Source organism: Oryctolagus cuniculus, chromosome 19 (genome assembly GCF_964237555.1).
Source record: "Oryctolagus cuniculus chromosome 19, mOryCun1.1, whole genome shotgun sequence".
NCBI classification, from domain to species: Eukaryota; Metazoa; Chordata; class Mammalia; order Lagomorpha; family Leporidae; genus Oryctolagus; species Oryctolagus cuniculus.
Genome location: NC_091450.1, coordinates 31,325,033 through 31,344,776, shown reverse-complemented (window position 1 = coordinate 31,344,776; position 19,744 = coordinate 31,325,033). Strand labels below are relative to the sequence as shown.

General features: G+C 52.1%; 1 protein-coding gene across 1 annotated transcript in view; it reads right to left on the bottom strand.

The window, feature by feature from the left end:
* SRL (sarcalumenin) overlaps positions 1-13,162 on the bottom strand; it is a 54,630-nt gene extending 41,468 nt beyond the window's left edge. Inside the window, exons 1-3 of the mRNA XM_070063728.1 lie at positions 11,789-13,162; positions 6,356-6,568; positions 4,948-5,012 (exon numbers count right to left, since the gene is read on the bottom strand). The gene's annotated coding sequence lies outside the window, so the exon portion shown is untranslated. The remainder of the gene's footprint in view (positions 1-4,947; positions 5,013-6,355; positions 6,569-11,788) is intronic.
* Positions 13,163-19,744: the final 6,582 nt, after the last annotated feature.

Sequence of the window (19,744 nt, the reverse complement as noted above, 5' to 3'; positions counted from 1 at the left end):
TCTGTGGTGAGAGTGCTGAGCAGGGGGAAACCGGGGAGGCTGACAGGCACAGTGGCACTTGGGAGTGAGGGAGAGATGGAGTGGCACACACCTCTCCAAAGACCTCTTGGATGTAATTTTCTGAAGGTTTAGCTGGGGGACAGTGCCACGGCAGGGGCGGGTTGGGGAGGAGAGGTGTGGAAAAGGGAGGAAGTTAGCAGTGGGCCACAAAGAAAATGCAACCAGGAAAAAACAAGGCCTCTTGTAGGGCGAGGTGCATAAAATGGCTTTACTGAGGCATAACACACGATACATTTGTAAAGGAAACAAGCTGATAAATTCTGACGTGTGCTTAACTGTGCGGCCGTCGCCACAATCAGGATAATGAGCAGATCCCCCAAATCTTGTACACATCCCTGCAGTCCCTTCCTCCCACCCCTTCCAGGCGCTGATCTGCTCAGTCGCTATAGATCAGTCGGCATTTCCCAGGTTTTGCTGGAAATGGAATCACATCAGGTGTTTTGTTATTGTTGTTTTTTTAAAGATTTATTTATTTATTTATTTGAAAGTCAGAGTTACACAGAGAGAGAAGGAGAGGAGAGAGAGGGGGGGGGTCTTCTATGCACTGGTTCACTCCCCAATTGGCAGGAATGGCCGGAGCTATGCCGATCCAAAGCCAGGAGCCAGGAGCTTCTTCCAGGTCTCCCACGTGTGTGCAGGGGCCCAAGGCCTTGGGCCATCTTCTACTGCTTTCCCAGGTCATAGCAGAGAGCTGGATCAGAAATGGAGTAGCCGGGACTCGAACCGGCACCCATATGGGATTCCAGCAGATTTACCCGCTATGCCACAGCACCGGCCCCACACCAGGTGGTTTTACCTGTCTCCTTCCATGCCCACAGCCACTTTTTTATCTATTCCTGGCGAGGCACGTTTCTGTAGTTCATTCCTCTCCACTACTGAGTAGCCTTCCAGCTCATGGACAGACCATTCACCTGCTGACAGACTTATGAGTTGTTTCCAAGGTTCAGTATTACAAAGAAAACTCTGAGAACATTTGCATACAACTCAGTTTTTTTTGTTTTGTTTTGTTTTGTTTTGTTTTGTTTTTTTACAGGCAGAGTGGACAGTGAGAGAGAGAGACAGAGAGAAAGGTCTTCCTTTGCTGTTGGTTCACCCTCCAATGGCCGCCACGGCTGGCGCGCTGCGGCTGGCGCACCACGCTGATCCGATGGCAGGAGCCAGGAGCCAGGTGCTTTTCCTGGTCTCCCATGGGGTGCAGGGCCCAAGCACCTGGGCCATCCTCCACTGCACTCCCTGGCCACAGCAGAGAGCTGGCCTGGAAGAGGGGCAACCGGGACAGAATCCGGTGCCCCGACCGGGACTAGAACCCGGTGTGCCGGTGCCGCTAGGCGGAGGATTAGCCTAATGAGCCGTGGCGCCGGCCACAACTCAGTTTATAAATACATGCTGTCTTCTCGTAGGTGAGTGCCTAGGAGTGGAATGGCTGGGTCAGACGGCGGGTGACTTTTTTCTGAGATGCTTATACCATTTTCTGTTCTGTTCACACCAGTGAGCAGGAGACTTCCACTCCTTCCCATCCTCATTAGAACAACTGCAGTCCAATCCGTGGGCAGCGGTAACTCTGAGGAATTTTAAGTTGTATTTTCCTAAAGATTAACGATATTAAGCATGTTTTCCTGAGTATGCTTGCCATCCACGGTTTTGATTTATCTTCAGTGAAGCATCCAAATCTTCTGTCCATTTTTAATAGGTTGTTTTGAGTTTTTGTTGTTTTTTAAAGATTTTATTTATTTGTTTGAGAGGTAGAGTTACAGACAGTGAGAGGGAGGAAGAGACAGAGAGAAAGGTCTTCCATCAGCTGGTTTGTTCCCCAAATGGCCGCAATGGCTGGAGCTGAACTAATCCAAAGCCAGGAGCCAGGAGCTTCTCCCAGGTCTCCCACACAGGTGCAGGGGCCCAAGTGTTTGGGCCATCCTCCACTGCTTTCCCAGGCCATAGCAGAGAGGTGGACTGGAAGAGGAGCAGCTGGAACTAGAACTGGTGCCCATGTAGGATGCTGGCACCGCAGGCAGCGGATTAACCTACTACACCACAGGACCAGTCCGTTGGAGATTTGAGTCACTTATACATGTTGGATACAGGTCTTCCAGCAGATATATGATTTGCAAATATTTTCTCCTGTCTTTTCATTCACTTAACTGCCTTTCAAAGAGCTAAAGTTATTCAATTTTTAAAAAAATAAACGTTTATTTATTTATTTGAAAGTCAGAGTTAGAAAGGGAGAGAAAGAGACAGAGACAAAGACCTTCCATCTGCTGGTTCACTCCCAGATAGTCCCAACGATCAAGGCTGAGCCACACCAAAGCAAGGAGCCAGGAGCTTCTTCCAGGTCTCCCACTGCTTTTCCCAGGTGATTACCAGAAAACTGGACCATAAGTGGAGCAGCCAGGACTTGAACAGGAGCCTATACAGGATGCTGGTGTCGCAGGCAGCAGCTAAAGCCACTGCACCATAATGCCAGCCCCTAAAGTCTTTCACTTTTAATAAATCTCATTTATAGTGTGTTCTGTTATGAATTATACTTTTGGTGTCATATCTTAGAGCTCTTTCTTTGCCTAATTTAGGGTTATAGTATTTTCTATTTTCTTCCAGAAGCATAATAGTTTTAGGTTTTACAATTAGATCTATGATCCATTTTTCACTGTTTTTATAAGTTTCAAGAAATGGACAAGTTTAGAGTCTTACATATAGATATCCCGTTGCTCCAGCACCGTCTGTTGAAAAGACCATCCGTTGAGGCACACACTATGGTGTAGCAGGTTAAGCCACTGCCTGCAACACTGGCACCCCATACAGACACAAGTTCAAGTCTCAGCTGCTCCACTTCCAATCTAGCTCCCTGCTAATGGACCTGGGAAAACAGCAGATGGTCCAAGTACTTGAGTCCATCCATGTGAGAGACTTTGGCCTGGCCCAGACCTAGCTGTTGTAGCCATTTGGGGAGTAGACCAGCAGATGGAAGATTCTCTCGCTCGCTCTCTCTCTCTTTTGAAAAAATCTTTAAAAAAAAAATAAATAAATAAAGACTGTCCCTCCCCCACTGAATCGCTTTTGCAACTTTTAAAATATTTATTTGAAAGGCAGAGTTACAAAAAGTGAGGGAGAGACAGAGAGATCAAGCTTCCACTGTTGCTTCACTGCCCAAATGGCAGCAGTAGCTGGCGCTGAGCCAGGCTGAAGCCCAGAGCCTGGAACTCCATCTACGTCTCCCGTGTGAGTAGCAGGGGCCCAAGTACTTGAACCACCTTTCACTGCTTTCTCAGGTGCATTAGCAGGGAGATGGATCAGAAGTGGAGTAGCCAGGACTCAAACTAGCACTCGTATGGGATGCCAGTGTCACAGACAGGGGCTTAATCTCACAACACCCACTCCAACCCCTCACACATTTTTCTAAAGGCCACAGCACACACATGCCCACGCAGGAATCTATTTCTGCATTGTACTCTCATCTCTGGGTCTGTTCTCTCACCAATACTCTGTCTCGATTACTGTAGTTTCCTCAGGGTCTTTCTTTTTTTTTTTTTTTTTTTTTTTTTTTTTGACAGGCAGAGTGGACAGTGAGAGAGAGAGACAGAGAGAGAAAGGTCTTCCTTTGCCATTGGTTCACCCTCCAATGGCCACTGCAGCCGGTGCACTGTGGCCGGCGCACCGCGCTGATCCGATGGCAGGAGCCAGGTGCTTCTCCTGGTCTCCAATGGGGTGCAGGGCCCAAGCACTTGGGCCATCCTGGGCCACAGCAGAGAGCTGGCCTGGAAGAGGGGCAACCGGGACAGAATCCTGCGCCCCGACCGGGACTAGAACCCGGTGTGCTGGCGCCGCAAGGCGGAGGATTAGCCTAGTGAGCCGCGGCGCCAGCTCTCCTCAGGGTCTTAAAATCAGTGCAAGTCCTGATAAGGCTGATAAGATAGTGGAAGTCCTGTAACTTCATTCTTCTCTCAGAATTCCAGATAGACAAATGTCTAGTTCCTTTGTATTTCCATATAAACTTTATTTTTTAATTTATATAACTCCAAATACTAGGTTTTGTTTTGTTTTGTTTTGTTTTTTAGTTATTTTATTGATCTGAAAGGCAAAGTTACAGAGAGAGAGGGGGATCTTCCATCCGCTGGTTCATTCCCCAAATGGCCACAACAGCTGGGACTGGGCCAAGCTGAAGCCAGGAACCAGGAGCTTCCTCCTGATCGCCCATGTGGGAACAGGGGCCCAAGCATCTGGGCCATGCCCTGCTGCTTTCCCAGACAAATTAGCAGGGAGCTGGATGGGAAGTAGAGCAGCTGGGACTCAAACCAGCACCGCAGACAGCAGTCTTACCCTCTACACCACAGTGCCAGCCCCAACTTTTCAATTTTTTAAAAACGCCTTAGTGGATTTTAATCGGGATTACAACGCATCTACAGGTAAGTTTGAAGACAACAAGATATGAGTTAGGACTGTCTTGGTTCACTGTTGTGGAACAGAAGGCCCGAGACAGTAATTTATACAGGAAGGCAGTCTGCTGAGCTCTCTGGAAGCTGGGGGGCTCAAAATCAGGCAGCTGCAGCCACAGAGGACCTCACGCTGCATCCTAACCAGAGAAGAGTACAAGGCCCAGTAGGCACGTGTAGAGGAGACAGAACGAAGGGGCGGCCTCGCTGTATTCCTACCCGCAGGCTTCCACAGGAACAGATCCAGTCCTGGGGGGGAAGCACTCACTCACTGCCACAAAAATCAGCCCAGTCCTCAAGGGCAGCATGAATCCCTTCCTGACTGCACACCCTGGTGACCCAAACACCCATACAAGTCCCATCACCTCTCAACACTGTTACACCAGGGACCAGCTGTCAACACAAGTTTTGGAAGGGACAAACCACATCCAAGCCATGGCAACGATGGGGACTTTACAGTCACCTCAGTTGGGCAGTGGTGCTGCTGTTTGGTGAAACACCTGTCTGGACATCGCTGGGAAGGTATTTCTAAAATTTAAAAAAAAAAAAAAAAAGATTTATTAGTTTGAGGCCCCGAGATAAAGCCCCCACTTGCAGTGCCCATCGCCACATATGGGCACCAGTCGAGTCCTGGCTGCTCCACTTCTGATCCAGCTCCCTGCTAATGTGCCTGCGAAAGCAGCAGAGGATGGCCCGAGTCCTTAGGCCCCTGCACCCATGTGGGAGACCCGGAAGAAGCTCCTGGCTCCTGGCTTTGGATCGGCACACCTCTGGCCATTGTGGCCATTTGGGGAGCACACCAGCTAATAGAAGACCTCTCTCTCTCTACCTTTCTCTGTAACTCTGCCTTTCGAATAAATAAAATAAATCTTTTTTAAGAATTTTTTTTATCTGAAAGCAGAGATAGAGACAGAGGAGAGAGATCTGTCTGTTGGTTCACTCCAAATGGCTGCAATGGTCAGGGCCAGGGCTGGGCCAGGGTGAAGCCAGGAGCCAGGAGCTTCTTCTGGCTCTCCCACAAGGGTGGCAGGGGCCCAAGCACTTGAGCCATCTCTGCTGCTTTCCCAGGCACACTAGCAGGGAGCCAGACCGGAATTGGAGCAGCCGGGACTTGAACTGGTGCCCCTAGGGGATGCTGGCACTACAGGCTGTGGCTTAACCCACTACATCACAGTGCTAGCCCTGGTATTTCTTTCTTTCTTTCTTTCTTTCTTTCTTTCTTTCTTTCTTTCTTTCTTTCTTTTTATTTATTTATTTATTTATTTTTTTTTTGACAAGCAGAGTGCACAGTGAGAGAGAGAGAGAGAGAGAAAGGTCTTCCTTTGCCGTTGGTTCACCCTCCAATGGCCGCCGCGGCCGGCGCGCTGCGGCCAGCGCACCGTGCTGATCCAATGGCGGGAGCCAGGAGCCAGGAGCCAGGTGCTTTTCCTGGTCTCCCATGGGGTGCAGGGCCCAAGCACCTGGGCCATCCTCCACTGCACTCCCTGGCCACAGCAGAGAGCTGGCCTGGAAGAGGGGCAACCGGGACACAATCCGGCGCCCCAACCGGGACTAGAACCCGGTGTGCCAGCGCCGCAAGGCGGAGGATTAGCCTAGTGAGCCGCGGCGCCGGCCCAGCCCTGGTATTTCTAACATTTAAAATAGTATACCGTGAGTAGAGAAGACCACATTACATATTGTGGCTGGGCCTCATCTGGTCAGCTGAAGGCTTTAGAAGACTGAGGTTTTTCCAAGGAAGAAGTTCAGCCAACCGACTGGCTTCAGACTCAAGACCACAGCATCAACTTCTGCGAAATTCCCACCTGCCAACACCCCTGCAAACACCAGACCTGCCAGCCCTTACAATCTCTGCCTAAAAATCCACATCTTACCGGAACCGAATCTTCCAATCCGTGTATGGCTGTGGGAGGGGTGCACGCTAGGAGAGGAGGTAGGAGGTGGTCCTGGGGGAGGAAAGGAACCAGAAATCCACGAAGCGGCTCCTGTGGGCTAGGCACTGCAATATGAAGAGAGGCGGGCACGTCTTCACCACTTCACAATGAGGTGCCAGCACGGGGCTGAAAGTGCTCGCTGGCATCGTACAGCTAGGAACGAAGTTGTCTGGATTAGAATCCACAAACACCTAATGCGTTAAGCCCAAGACTTCCCAACAATCCAAGTTAAAAGGAATCACCATGGCAGGGGAGGGAGGTGGGAGTTCCAGGGCACATGTTGAAGGGTCAAAGCAAACCCCAAGAACCCACATCCAACCAGGAAGGGAAAGAGTGAGCCTAGCACTGCTCAGATTGAAACACACCCGTGTACATCATGATCACAGCAGCCCAGGTGTCATCAGTAGGTACATCCATATATGAAGTTCTTTTTTTTTTTTTTTTTTTTTTGACAGGCAGAGTGGACAGTGAGAGAGAGACAGAGAGAAAGGTCTTCCTTTGCCGTTGGTTCACCCCCCAGTGGCTGTCGTGGCCGGCGCCCCGCGCTGATCCGATGGCAGGAGCCAGGTGCTTCTCCTGGTCTCCCATGGGGTGCAAGGCCCAAGCACTTGGGCCATCCTCCACTGCACTCCTGGGCCACAGCTGAGAGCTGGCCTGGAAGAGGGGCAACCGGGACAGAATCCGGCGCCCCGACCAGGACTAGAACCCGGTGTGCCGGCGCTGCAAGGCGGAGGATTAGCCTAGTGAGCCGCGGCGCCGGCCCATATGTGAAGTTCTAACACAACCTACAACAATGATCAAACCTGACAACGTCACAGTAAGTGAAATAAGCCGGCTGTTCTCTCGTGCACTGGGAGGCAGCTTGTCAGATTTCTCTCACTCATCAATAAACCTCCTCCCTTATTCCGGTGTTTGGTGTGTTTTGTGGTGGCCTTTCTTTTCATTGGTACCAAAACCCAGGGCCAGGCTGTCCCATTGATCTGGCTCTCCCCTGGGGGATGTGAGCCTCTTCGGAATCCTGGACTTCTGCCAACCACAAAACTCACCACCCTTGGATCTCCTTCTTCACCACTGAACGCTCTGCGATCTCCATCCACACACTGGCCCTCCAAAATTCCTAAGTGTTTACAGGAAGTGATAATGGGATGAACCAAACCCTTCACCAACCAGGCAGTCAACCAAATGCTACCACAGGGATATACTTGGCTCCCTACCCAGGACATCACGACTTTAGACGTTGCCCATGCCAGCGGAGAGTAACTTGTCACCTCATGTCAGCAGGAAGCAGCAAGAGAAGACAGATCATTGTCCCTCCATCCCTCCTGGACTTTCGGGGCCAATATAATCCCATACTTGCTTTATAAAGAAACAAAAGGGGGTTCTGCCGCTGTGGCGTGGCAGGTAAAGCCACTGCCTGCAGTGCCAGCATCCCATATAGGCACTGGTTCCAGGCCAGGTTGCTCCACTTCTGATCCAGCTCTCTGCTATGGCCTGGGAAAGCAGTAGAAGATGGCCCAAGTCCTTGGGCCCCTGCACCCGTGTGGGAGACCTGGAATAATTATGCTCCTGGCTCCTGGTTTCCAATCAGCACAGCTCTGGCCATTGCTGCCATTTGAGGAGTGAACCAGCGGATGGAAGACCTCTCTCTCTCTCTCTCTCTCTCTTTCTCTCTCTGCCTCTCTGTAACTCTGTCTTTCAAATAAATAAATATTTTTTAAAAATAAATAAGTAAAAAACAAAAGGGGGAATGTTAGTAAAATGGTACCATCTTCCTGAGCCCAGCCTGGCTTACTAGAAGTCAGGTGACCAAATGGCCCAAGCACAAGCGTCAGGTCCACCCCCACCCTAACGGGCTTTGCTGCTCCCACTCCCTTATCTCTGCAGAGCTATGTAAGACTTCTCCCAGTACAGGCTGCTGTTCTCTCTGTGCACGGGGAGGCAGCCTGTCAGGCTTTCCCCACCTGACAATAAACCTTTTCTTTTTTTTATGGAAAATTTTGATTTAATAAATATAAATTTCAAAAGTACAACTTTTGGATTACAGCAGTTCTTCCCCCCCATAACCACCCTCCTACCCGCAAGCCATCTCATCTCCTACTCCCTCTCCCATCCCATTCTTCATTAAGATTCATTAAACCTTTTCCCTTAAAAAAAAAAAAAAGTGAAATAAGCCAGATACAAAAGGACAACATATTCATCTCCTAGGGCTGCCTCAACAAAATACCACAAGTCAGTTGGCGTAAACTCTCTCCGGCACACATCAACAAGAAGCTAGTTAGGAAGCAGAGTGCGAACTTAAACACACGCACTCCAATATGAGACACAGGGGTCTCGTGCAGTTATCTTAACTCCTGCATCAAATGTCTACCTGCTGCTCCTCCGCACGCGGAGGAGCCGCACCGGACCAGACGCTTGTTGTTCCCCTTTTTTTTACAAGTCTTTTCTATAGTAAAGTAAGAATAAGCAAACAGCGAACTCCCAAAGCAAGAATGAGTAGAGAGAAATGAGAAAGAACGAAGCAACGAACTTCCCCGCGAACTCTCCTACGCACTCTCCAACCAACCCACACCACCGTGGGGCGCTCTCTTCCTTTATAGTCCTCTCCACAATTCCGTGCTCTGCTACCCACACGCCGAGCACGCTGCTCTCCTCCAATCAGGAGCAGGATCAGCTCCTGCAGTTTATCAGTCAAGTTGGCGAGAGGCAGCTGCGTAGAAGTTTACTCCTCCCCAGCGCCATATTGTGGGAGAGCAGATGCATAGAATAAGTCTTAATTCCAGTAACTTAGTCTAGTCTGAGTTGCTCCCCACATCTACCCTTAGTTATTCCTATAAAAGCCCTGTCTCCAAACACTCATATTCTGAAGTACTTGGAGTTAAGTCCAACATATGGACTGGGGAGGGCGGAGGGAAGGTGGACATAATTCAGTCCAGAACAGACAAATGTGAAGTGATTCCATTTCCATGAGGTACTAGAAAAGTCAAATTCATAGACAGGAAACAGAATGGTTATTGCAAGGAACCGGGAAGGAGGAGTGGGCGTTGGATGGTATGCTTTCTGCCTGATAATGAAAAGCTCTGGAGACGGATGATGGTGATGTTTGCAAAACATGAATGTTCTTAATGTTGTCAGACTGTACACTTCCAAATGATCAAAATGGTAAGCTTTGCATTAGGTACGAACTACAATTTTTTTTAAACGGAAGAATAGCCGGCGCCGTGGCTCAATAGGCTAATCCTTCACCTTGCGGCGCCGGCACACCGGGTTCTAGTCCCGGTTGGGGCACCGGATTCTGTCCCGGTTGCCCCTCTTCCAGGCCAGCTCTCTGCTATGGCCAGGGAGTGCAGTGGAGGATGGCCCAGGTGCTTGGGCCCTGCACCCCATGGGAGACCAGGAAAAGCACCTGGATCCTGGCTCCTGCCATCGGATCAGCGCGGTGCGCCAGCTGCAGCGGCGGCCATTGGAGGGTGAACCAACGGCAAAGGAAGACCTTTCTCTCTCTGTCTCTCTCTCTCACTGTCCACTCTGCCTGTCAAAAAAAAAAAAAAAAAAAAAAAAAAAAAAAAAAAAAACGGAAGAATAAAGTACTCTGTTTTGTAAATGAGTGATGTAAAAAGGAAGACTCCACTGAAAACGAACTGAAGTCACAAATTCTCAAACAGACCTCACCTCCCCTGTGAAATCCCCACACTGGCTTCACCCCGTGTCACCCACTACCACCACTGACTTCTGTTCTCAGAGCCTGCCCTTCTGCCAGCTCAGCCTCAGACAGAAGCTGCTAGTGACCTCAGCTCAAGGGTCCCCAGCCTCATTTCCAGAAATCATCATTCCCAACTTACACCTGCTCCTGACGTCTCAGGCAGATGTTTCTTGAATGAACGGGAACAAAGTAGTATGCTTACGCTTTCTCCGACCAAAGGAGGAGAGGCCCGGGAGCTGGCAAGTCACCACCAGTTACTGACCTCTGTTTGGAGGACCCGTCAGTTCCATCTCAATTGCAAAAGTGCTGCTGTATGAAAGAGATGTGCCTCTTTCATAGTCTCAGGCGTAGACATGCCACCCAGACTGGGGAAGGCTCAGAAACCATGGCCCACGTACACCACCGTCGCACCTCATCAGTAAGCACAGAAGCATCAGGAGGCTGGGTTCACGCTTGTGACACTGGTGGTGTGCATCACCTGACTTCACCAAATACCAGGCAGCTCTGAGAAAGCCGGCAGAGGGTGTTGCCACTTAAAGAGGAACACTGCCCAACTGTCTACTGGGTAACTCGTAGGCACTGGTCAGTGAACAGACACAACAAACACTGCCAAAAGCAAGAGTAGAGCCGCTCCCAGCATTCATGCATTTCAACTGGGCTACTGTGGAGTTCTAGAGACAAGAAAGCTGCCACAGCAGCCTGTCATCGTGAAGGTCAAGTTCTTCAGAGAAGACCCGGAGAGGTAAGGGTGTCTGGAGGTCACAAGGAGGGAAGTCCATTAAATGGCCGTGAATGCTGGGTTGGGCATCTGCATCCCATAGTGCAGTGCCTGAGTTTCAGTCTCAGTTCTGCTTCCAACTCCAACTCCCTGCCAACATGTATAACTCTAGGAGGCAGCAGATGATGGCTCCAGTACTTGGGTCCCTCCACCCACGTCTCAGTTCTGGGCTCCTGGCTTTGGATGGTTGTTGCAGGCATTTGGGGAATGAACCAGCAGATGGAAGATCTCTCCCTATGTGTCTCTGTCTCTTTCTGCCTTTCAAATAAAAATCAGTAAATTAAAAAAAAATTATTTTTTAAAATGCTAACAAATGTGGAAAGAAAGAAAAGACAGAAAGAGAAAAAAATCTTGGCTTGTTCTATAGGCTCTAGAGAGCAACAGGGGGGTTTCATGGTCAAAGGCTACACAGAAACATTTTAGCTCAACATGAAGGTGAATTTTTAGGTTAAAGCTAATAAAAAGGTAGGGCCGGCACTGTGCCACAGTGGGTTAAGTCCTGGCTTGCAGCGCTGGCATCCCATATGGGTACTGGTTTGTGTCCTGGCTGCTCCACTTCCAATCCAGCTCCCTACTAACAAGCCTGGGAAGGCAGAATAGGATGGCACAAGTCCTTGGGCCTCTGCACCCATGTGCAAGATCCAAAAGAAATTCTTGGCTCCTGGCTTTAGCCTGGCCTAGCCCTGGCTCCACCATTGCAGCCATTTTGGGAATGAATGAGCAGATGGAAGATCTCTCTCTACTTCTCTGTTACTTTACCTTCAAATTAATAAATAAATATTTAAATAAATTTTAAAACGCTAATAAGGGGCGAGTACCCTTTTCCCAAATGGCTCCAGGAGAGACCAGGCACTCAGGGTAGGACACCGCACCAATGGCTCCCTTCCCAGCTTACCCTGCGAGCTTGGGTCTCAGGTGGATGTCTTCCAGAAGGCCTTCCCCAACACCCCGCACATCCTTTCTTCCCAAGCACGGGCCTCCCCGGTTTCTGCAGGAAGCATTTTCCTGTGCCTCTGTCAGCGGCCACATGCCCTCCTGTGAGTCTCCAGCGTCCCTGCACAGGTTGAGACAGAGAGTGATAAGGGATTTATCTAGCAAGAGGTGTCCTTGAGCAAAAGCTGTTCTGACAGTGGGACAAGTCACAGGTGAGGAATGGCCCCTGGAAGCTGGGGGCTGTTGAAGGAAAAGCAGGGTTCTTGCCACACCCTGTCTCAGCCATGCAGGGAGGGCTCCTCACCGACCCCCTAGTCTCCCATGTGCACTGCACATGGTCGCTCCTCCTGAAGGAACAGACATCCCTTTGCCCGGGTGGAGGAATTTCCGGGGCACAGCTCAAAGTCCGACACTGGAGACCCATGGGGAAGCTGGGTGGCCCCCAGGACCTAAGTCTCCAGCGTTGTCAAACAGGGTGGCCAACCTCACAGAACTACTGAGATGCTGGCAGGGGAATAATACTGGAACTGTTCACTGAATCACAGCACCCACACTGCTACGTGCACGAGTCATGAGTGTGCAGCTCCGGCAGGGTTGGTTGGGGGACCACAAGAAAGGCCACCGCCTCTAGAACCAGACTTGGATTTTATAGTTCCGGGCACATAGTTCCTGCAGCTCAGTCCCTCTCCAGCAGCTGATCTGCTAGATCAATGCACAACTCAACACAGGTCCTCAAGGGTCTGGGAAAACCAAGTCAGATGCTGAACAGCCCAGGCATCTGGGTTGAGATTTCTTCTACCTGTCACTAAAATAAGCAGAGTCTGATTGAAAAGTCAAAGTGGAGGTTTAGTCAGCTCATCAAACTGAAGACACAAGCCGGGAAACAACCAGGCACTTGCCTGAGTGGGTATTCTGCAAGCCCGAGTCTGCTACAGGTCTGTCAATTTTGTACAAGGTGGGTGCTCGCTAGCTTTTTATGTGGTTATCAATCACAATGAAAATAAAAGACTACCAAAAAAAAAAAAAGAAAAGAAAAGAAAAGACTACCGCACTGCAAATCAAAGAATACCCCCTTGCGGCTGGCACTGTGGCGTAGCAGGTAAAGCCTGCAGTGCCAGCATCTTATATGGTCGCCGGTTCGAGTCCCGGCTGCTCCACTTCCAATCCAGCTCTCTGCTATGGCCTGGGAAAGCAGTAGAAGATGGCTCAAGTCCTTGGGCCCCTGCACCCACATGGGAGACCCAGAGGAAGCTCCTGGCTCCTGGCTTCAGATTAGAGCAGCTCCGGCTGTTGCAGTCACTTGGGGAGTGAACCAGTGGATGGAAGACCTTTCTTCTCTCCCTCTGCCTCTCTGTAACTGTCTTTAAAACAAATAAATAAAATCTTTTTAAAAATTAGTTAACATGGGCCGCCTGCAGCGCCGGCACCCCTGGTTCTAGTCCCAGTTGGGGCACCAGGTACTGGTCCCGGTTGCCCCTCTTCCGGTCCAGCTCTCTGCTGTGGCCCGGGAGGGCAGCGGAGGATGGCCCGGGTGCTTGGATCCCTGCACCCACATGGGAGGCCGGGAGGAGGTACCTGGCTCCTGGCGTCAGATCAGCGCAGCACCAGCCTTGGCAAAAAAATAATAATAATAATAATAATAATAAGTTAACAGATGTGATTACTGATGAAGGAGATGCACCCCACGCTCACTGCCATATTCCATGTGTTCTATACGCAGAGATGCAAACAGTGGCCTCCTTAATCATGTTTCCTACAATGGTCCTAAGACCAAAAGCTCCCTCCTTACTCACGGGTAGAATCTGCTGGAAGGTCCTGTTACCTGGGAGTGAGCTCAGGGGTCTTTGTGGCATGGACAGCATGCCAGCTGACTTCGGCCCCTGCAGCCACCATTGCACTCATGCCCTCCACATCATCATCTCCCGCTCATCTTGGAAATGATGGGTTTTCTATCTTGGAAGGGCCCATAATCACTCCTGCTGTAACGTGGACAGACATTCATCCAACCTCTGCTTGAATACCCTCAGGGACAGGGAGCTCACTACCAGAGAGCAACAGCTCTGCTGTTTTGAATCCAGAGTGGGCCCACAACTAGCACAATGCTGCGGATCTCCCCACCTGCTGCCTCAACTTCCCACTGAAAGTCAGGGGCAGACAGCACAAGGGTGCCGTGGAAAATGTGCACGGCCTCTCCTCTGACAGCAAGCAAGACTCCCCCAACTCTCCCTCAGGACCTGTCCAGCCTCACTGGCGTTTCTCTCTCCCATAAAAGTACAGCAATTTTTGTCAATTCCCTTTGCAGCTAGACTTTTCAAAGCAGTGTCCTCACCTAGGACAGCAAACTCCTATCAACAGACCAACCTCTGATGTCTGCATAGTGCCTGCAGCCTTCCCAGATCAGCTGCCTGTTTCCCATCGATTTAACCCTGAGAACGTCCATCGATACGGGCCCATGCAGGGGGAACCTGTGACTCGGCCCCCTAATTCAGGAAGCTCTGCAGCTGTCACTCTGAGCTCCTTTTTCAACACGTGGGGTGGGTGGAGGGAGAGTGGTTTGGGGAGCTCATTCCTTTCTACAGCTGCCGGATTTAGGGCTGGTCCTACCCCCTCTGCTCAGTCAGCACACGTTCTTGTCAATCAACACAAGAAACCTGCGACTCAGCTAGGCAAAAGAAGAAAGGGGACGAAGGCAGAGGAGGGACGAACTCCACCAGCACCCCAAGACTTGGAGGGCATACAGAAGGACTCCAGAGGGCATGAAAAAGACAGATGCTACAAGGCCAACAGCATGGAGGAAAGCAGAGAGGCGGCTGGGTACACAGGCAGAGGATGGGCTTGGGTGCGGACAGAGAGGACAGACAGGAACCAGAGCCAGCAAAATCAGAGGCTAAGGACAGCGTGGTCAGCCAGCTCAGAGCGGCAGCTTGAGGATTTGCGTATGCTTTACATACTGGTCTAGGGCCAGTCAGTCAACACCTAAGGAGGCCAAGGTCACAAGAAGAGTCCCCTCTTCCTCTAGGCAGCCCCTCAAACATCTAACAGAACTGATGCACTGTTTTGTGGCATGGCCAAAAACAACCCAGCTCAGGATACATAACCCGTGGTATGCCAGAGAATACAAAAATATAAACTTATAAAAATATAAATCCCAAGAACTCATGAAACTCACAAGAAAGTACAAACTGGAAGTAGGAGAAGCAAAACAGGAAGGCACATAAAACACAGCCATGGTAAGGAAACAGGAAAACAAGGGATCCTATATATTTAAATCCCCCACATGTGTGTAACTTGACCACTTGCCCTATTCACACTGTCCTCAAAATAAGAACAAACCAAATGCTTGGGACGAGTGGAATTATTTAGGCTACTGAGGCTCGACAAGAATTTCTTCTGAGAATGCTCATAAAGGAGGCACGGTGTAATCTAATGATCCTTGAGAACATTCCCAGAGCAGACAATACATTTCCCGTGAAGCTTTATCGGAGACCTTTCAAATAACACAGGGAAGGCCACCAGGAACCAGGGATGGTCAGCCTCCACTACCACAGAGGGTCGACGACACACACTTAGGGTGAATCTCCCGAATGCCACGTTGCCACCTCACGCGCTGTCAGAACGAGGGAAAGCTGGCACAACTGCTTGGGAGAGGGCATCCAGTAACGTAGTCCTAATAGTTCTAACCTGGAAACAGTGTAAATGTCCAGCACTAAGTGAACAGATAAATAAACCGATACACTCACACACTGGCACAGTGCTTAGCAACGCGAACCAGTAATGTGCACAAAAACATAAACGAATGACAGAGACGTCACGCTGAGCACAAGAAGCCAGACAACAGCCAGAGTGGTAAAACACAGCAGGTCGAGTCCCAGCTGCTCCACTTCTGATCCGCGCCCTGATAACACACCTGGGAAAGCAGAAGTGTCTGGGCCCCTGCACCCACATGGGAGACCCAGATGGAGCTCCAGGCTCCTGGCCTTGGCCTGGCCAGCCTTGGCCACTGCTGCCATCTGGGAAGTGAACTAGCACATGGAAGCGCTGTCTCTTCCTTTCTCTCTATAACTCTGCCTTTCAAATAACTAATTTTTTAAAAAACAGACAAAAATCATATATATGCTGCATGATTTATATGAAGTTCTGAAACAGTCAAAACTAATTTATGCAGCCGAAGGTGTGGCTTAATGGGTAAAGCCACTGCCTGCAGTGCCAGCATCCCGTATGGGTGCCAGTTCAAGTCCCAGCTGCTCCACTTCCGATCCAGCTCTCTACTATGGCCTAGGAAGGCAGTGGAAGATGGCCCAAGTCCTTGTGGCCATCTTAGATGTTTGTGGCCCCTGCACCTGTGTGGGAGACCCAGAGGAAGCTCCTGGCTCCTGGCTTCGGATCAGCACGGCTCCAGCCGTTGCAGCCAACTGGGGAGTGAACGAGTGGATGGAAGACCTCTGTCTCTCTCTCTCTGTGCCTCTCCTTCTCTGTGTGTAACTCCGACTTTCAAGTAAACAAATAAATCTTTAAAAAAAATCAGGATGGCCAGCGCCACGGCTCAATAGGCTAGTCCTCTGCCTGTGGCGCCAACACCCTGAGTTCTAGTCCCGGTTGCCCCTCTTCCAGGCCAGCTCTCTGCTGTAGCCCGGGAGTGCAGTGGAGGATGGCCCAAGTGCTTGGACCCTGCACCCCATGGGAGACCAGGAGAAGCACCTGGCTCCTGGCTTCGCAGCAGTGCAGCGCGCCAGCCATAGCAGCCACTTGGGGAGTGAACCAACAGAGAAAGGAAGACCTTTCTCTCTCTCTCTCATTGTCTAACTCTGCCTGTCAAAAAAAAAAATTTTTTTTTTCAAGAATAGGGTATATTTTTAAAAACTTAAAAAAAAAAAAAACACTAATTTAAGATGATGGTAATTAAAACCACAGTGAGGGGGCAGGCAATGCAGCCCACTGGACTACGCCACATCCCATATCAAAGTGCCTGGTTTCAGTCCGATCATGAAGCATCTGGGAAGGCAGCAGGATGGCTCTGTACTCGGGTCCCTGCCCTCCCCTGGGACACCTGGGTGCAGTTCTGGACTAGTGGCTTTGGCCCAGGCCAGTTCTAAGCTGTGGCAGGCATTTGGGGACTGAACCAATAAACAAAAGATCTCTCTCGCTCGTTCTCATCTTGCCTTCCAAATAAATATTTAATAATAAAAAAAGAACCCACAGTAACAGTCCACTCTACAACAACCAGAATGCCTAAAAATCACTGTCATCATCATCCAACATCAAGGACTCACGAGGAGGTAAAGCAACAGCGGGGGCCAGCGCCGTGGTGCAGCGGGTTAATCCTCAGCCTGCAGCGCAGGCATCCCATACGGGTGCCGGTTCTAGTCCCGGCTGCTCCTCTTCCAGTCCAGCTCTCTGCTGTGGCCTGGGATAGCAGCAGAGGATGGCCCAAGTGCTTGGGCTCCTGCACCCACGTGGGAGACCGGGAAGAGCTAAAGCGCACCGCGCTGATCTGAAGCCAGGAGCCAGGTGCTTCTCCTGGTCTCCCATGGGGTGCAGGGCCCAAGCACTTGGGCCATCCTCCACTGCACTCCCTGGCCACAGCAGAGAGCTGGCCTGGAAGAGGGGCAGCCGGGACAGAATCCGGTGCCCCGACCGGGATTAGAACCCGGGGTGCCGGCGCCGCGGGTGGAGAATTAGCCTAGTGAGCCGCGGCGCCAGCCAACCTTGTTACATTTTTTAAAAAGATTTTTATTTATCTGACAGGTAGAGTTACAGACAGTGAGAGAGACAGAGAGAAAGGTCCTCCCTCTGTTGGTTCACTCCCCAAATGGCTGCGCCGATCCGAAGCCAGGAGCTTCCTCCGGGTCCCCCACGTGGGTGCAGGGCGCAAGGACTTGGCCATCCTCCACTGCTTGCCCAGGCCACAGCAGAGAGCTGCGTCGGAAGAGGAGCGGCCGGGACCGGAACCGGCGTCCAGGGGCTGCCGGCACCGCAGGAGGCGGCTCCACCCGCTGCGCCCCGGCCGCCCCAGCTACTGTTTCCGACTCCGGAGCCCACCGGAGCCCACCCGGAGACCCAGGGCCTGGCTTCACACTGGTCCGCCCAGGCGTTTGGGGAGTAACCGGCGGATCGCAGCGCTCCGTCCACCTGTCCCCCGCCTTCCGAACAGAGAAACTGAAAATGGGGAAGGCAGGCAGCACGAGGGGCTTCCGCGCCCGGCGACAATGCGGGAAGCCAAACGCGCCGGCTCCGCGCCCCGCTCCACGCAGCTTCCTAAAGACGGCCGCGGCGAGCGGCGAAGCGTTCGGGAGAACGCAAACGAGCGGCGGGGCCCGCGTCCTCCCACGCTAGCGAACCTGGGCCGCGGGGGCCACTCGAGCGCCATTTCTGACGCCCCCCGCCCAGGCGGGCAAAAACGGCGCGTCCCGCGAGCAGCGTCTCGTGGAAACGCCTGTCAGCCGAGGCTTCCAGGGCAGCCCACGCCCCGGCGCCACAGCCCCGCACCCGTCAGCGCGGGAACTCGGCGGCGTGGGCGCGCGCGGAGCCCCCAGGGGGCGGGGCCGAAGGCGGCCGCGCGCGCAGACGGGCTGCCGCACCAAGGAGCATGCGCGAGGGGGCGGGGCGAGTCCGGGAAGGGGCGGAGCCGCGGCCGCGCTCTTGACTTCCGCCGCCTGCGGAGGACCTCTTTCCCTCGCTGGGCGCGCGGCGGCGGGGGACTTTCCCTGACCCCGCCCCCAAGGCCCGTCTCTAGCCTATGGGATCTGAGCAGTCCGCAGAGACCGGAAGGAGGCGGAATCTCCGCCTTCGCTGGGGCCAGGCGTCTGGGCCCGCAGCGCCCTCTGTTGGTCCTCTTAAGAACCGCATGGAAGCCGTCGGGCTTGCTGTTTGACACACGGCCCGGAAGGGGGCGCTCTGCCAGCCTTGGGGGAGGGTTCCGCATCCAGATACAGCCCTAAACCTCCGAGGCTCATGTAGCTGGAAAAGCCTACGTACGATATGACTCCACCGAAGTGGCAGTTTGGAAAGAACCAGACTGTAAGCAGCAGGGATCAGGGAGGTGGCCAGGGGCAGGCCTGACCACCAGGGGCCGTGGGGAACGAGAGTGAGGGGAAGGTGCTGGTGCCCATGCAACCCGATGCATCCGTCAGAGCGCGCAGAACTGAACACCAGGGTGTGCGGGGTTATTTACCGAGTGTAATGACACTTTCTGGTAGCTACCGGAGGCTGGGAAGAGGAGGAGGGGTGACCACTGGGTGCTTCAAGGGCTCCCCTTGGAGCAGTGGGAGACCCCTGGAACCAGCTGGGCCGCGCAGCACCGTGCATGCACGCCACAGAAGACAGCAAAGTGTTAGGAGTTTCAGCTGCAAAAAAGCATTAGAAATTCCAGAACAAACGAGAGAAATCGCCGGCTCCTGCGAGGTCTCTTTCTTGCTGCTGGTCTCAGTCCTCCAGAACCGGCCACGGTGAGCACACAGAAAAGTAGGCCGAGGGGCCCAGGCCTCTTGCGCTCTCTGGCTGTGGAGGCTGACACAGCTCCGACAAATGCAATGCCCTTGTGCCGCTGAGGCTCCGAGGAAGTGGCGTAGGCATAGAACTGACCACCAGCCATACCCCTGCTACAGGTGCGGAGGCCAAGGCGGGACAAAGCCCAGGGCCTGCACAGGACGCCCAAACACCTGCGGCAACCCTTCCCCAGGTGTGGGGAACCCAGGGCTCAGTGCCTCGGCTCTCCCTGTGTCCCCCCACCCAGAGCACCTCCCAACTCCGCAGAACACCGAATGACCCCCCTGGCATCTGGGGACCCCAATCTCACTGCAACTTCATGCTCATCCAGTTCTCTCTGGATCTGGGAACCCCAAGAACACCCCTACTCCAACCCAAGTCCCTGTCCACGTCCAGGTCCCCAACACAGCACACTCCCAGGAGCCGCAGGATC